Source organism: Rissa tridactyla, unplaced genomic scaffold (assembly GCF_028500815.1).
Source record: "Rissa tridactyla isolate bRisTri1 unplaced genomic scaffold, bRisTri1.patW.cur.20221130 scaffold_722, whole genome shotgun sequence".
Classification (NCBI taxonomy): Eukaryota; Metazoa; Chordata; class Aves; order Charadriiformes; family Laridae; genus Rissa; species Rissa tridactyla.
The window spans coordinates 7,501-10,000 of NW_026529937.1; the positions used below are offsets into that span (position 1 = coordinate 7,501).

At 79.7% G+C, this 2,500-nt stretch overlaps 1 non-coding gene across 1 annotated transcript; it reads right to left on the reverse strand.

Moving 5' to 3' along the window:
• Positions 1-745: 745 nt before the first annotated feature.
• LOC128903879 (5.8S ribosomal RNA) lies at positions 746-898 on the reverse strand. The gene has a single exon (XR_008464287.1). It is a non-coding gene; the product is annotated as a 5.8S ribosomal RNA (ribosomal RNA).
• Positions 899-2,500: the final 1,602 nt, after the last annotated feature.

A 2,500-nucleotide genomic window follows, 5' to 3' on the forward strand; every position in this document is an offset into this window, starting at 1 on the left:
GGGAGAACCGAAGGAAGCCCCAGCCCGGATGAACGGCCCGAAAAAGCGCGTCCGGAGACGCGCCCGGAGACGGCCCCCCGGGGGCGACGGCCGGGGACGACGGCCGGGCGGGCGCCCGGGCGGCACCGCCTGGCGGGAGCGGGGGAGAGGCGAGGAGCCGCGGCACGGGACGGGAAGACGCGCGGCGACGACGGCGACGACGACGGAGAAGCGGCGGCCGCGCGGGCGCGGCCGTCGCCCGACTCGCCGCCGCCGCCGCAGCCGCCGGCGCCCCGGCCCGGCCGCGACCTCGCTCCCCCCCCACCCGCCGGCGGGCGCTCGGGGGGCGGCGGGTCGTCGGGGAGAGACGGGAGAGGAAGGGGGGGCGGCGACGGGGATGACCCCCGTCCCCGGCACGCTCGGCGCGCGCGCGCGGCAGCGACGGCACGGTACCGCGCGGTACCCACCCGCAGACAGCCGCCCGCGCGGGAGGGCCGGGGACGAGGCCCGCGCCTCCCCCCGACCGGCGTCTCTCCCCACCGCCGCGCCGGGCCCGACCGGACTCGGCGAGCCCCGGCCAACCACCGGCGAGACGAGCTCCGCAGAGCGGGCGCTCCGGGAGCGGGGAGCTTCGGAGCGCTCCCCGAGTCTGCACTTAGGGGGACGAAGGCCCTCGGGAGGGGCCTGCGAGGCACCCCAGCCGCGCCGCTCGTGCGGCCGTCGCCCGGCCAAGGGGCGGCGGCCGAGCCGGCGATTGATCGCAAAGCGACGCTCAGACAGGCGTAGCCCCGGGAGGAACCCGGGGCCGCAAGTGCGTTCGAAGTGTCGATGATCAATGTGTCCTGCAATTCACATTAATTCTCGCAGCTAGCTGCGTTCTTCATCGACGCACGAGCCGAGTGATCCACCGCTAAGAGTTGTCTCGTCTTTCGGCACCGCCCCGCGCGCGCGGGAGGGCCGGGAACGCTCGCCAGGAGCGGCCCCTTCTCGGAGGACGGCCCAACCGCCTGCCCCGCCGGCCGGCCCCCCCTTCCTCCCCTCGCATCCCCGCGCGGGGCGGGAGGGGAAAGAACGGCGGAGCGCGGCGCGACGGGGGCGAGACGGAGGGGCCTCGCCTCGACTGACCGTACGAGCACGCCCAAGGAGGGCCAGAAAGGAAGGAAGGAAACGCCCCGAGAGGCGACGAGGGCCTGGGAGCCCGCGCTCCCCACCGGCCGAAGGCGACGGCAAGCGCCTCGCTCGCTTCGGGGGCGGCCCAGGCGCCCGGGCTCGGTCCGGCCTCCGCACGGAGGCGGCGGCGCGCCCGGCCGCTCCGCCTGTCCGCCTCGAGCGGGCGGCGCGGGGGGCCCCGACGGCTACCCCGCGCGCGCGCCTCCGCGCGCGCCGCTCCGCCGCGCCACGGGCAGCCTAACTCCTCCCCGGGGTCCCGTCCCGACGGCACCTCGGCGGCTCCGCGCCGCCGCGGCCGGACGCGGACGCGCCCCGAGCCGGCGACGCACGACGCCCGCGGCCCGCCGGACGGCGGCCCGCCGCGCGGCGGCCGCCCGCCCCGGCACCGCCGCCGCCGCCGCTTCCCGTCTCCTTCCGCGGGCACGCGCCGAGCGGAAGGCGGACGGCCGCCTGAGGCGGGGGCGGCTCCCGCTCTCCCCGTTTCCACGCGGAGACCGGGAGTGGGACGCCCCCGCTTGCCCCGACCGCCTGCACGGCTCGGCCGGGAAGGCGAAGACGGGGAGGCGAAGCGGCTAGGCGGGGCCCGGGGCCGGGACGGCCTCGGCGGCGGGGGGCTCCGTCCGGCTAGACCGAGCGGCGACGCCGCCGCTCGGGCAACGGGGTGCCGCCCTCGCCGGCGCTTAGCGGCGGGAGAACGCCGAGCGCTCGCCCGGACGGGGGAGGGAGGAGCGGCGCCGCAGCGCGACGCAGCCGCTGCGACGGAGGCGCGGCGTCCCTTCCCGCCCCCCCCCGCGCACAGGGTGTGCGGGGGGAGGGCGTAGGGCCGCCCGGCGGCGGGTCCCCCCCTTGCGGGGACCCGCCGCGAGCCCCGGCGGGGAGCCCGCGCTCCTCGCCGGGGTCGCCCGTTCCGAGGCGGGCAGGTCGGACACGGCCGACCGCTCGCGCCGCGGTCTCTCCGCCGAGACCGGGCCGCGGAGAGGGGGGGGCAGGGGTGCCCCTCCCCGGCACGGGCCGCCCGCGGGACGCGGTCGCAGGCGACGGCCGTCCGGGAGAGGCTCTCTCACCGCGAGAGAGAACTCCCGGCCGCCGCCGCCGGCCGGCCGGCCCCCCGGGCGACGCCGAGCCGCCCGAGTCTTTAAACCCCCGCCCGGCCCCCGCGGCCCTTCGACCCCCGGAGACGCGCCGAGAGACGCGCCGAGGGAAGGGACCGCGAGAGCGCGGACGCTAGGTACCTGGCCCTGGGGCGAGGGAAACGAACTTTAGGCCCCGCGGGGGTGCCTCCCCCACTGCCACCTTCGGGGGAGCGTCCGCCCGCGGGGGCCGCGCCCGACGTCCGCCGCCACAACCACGT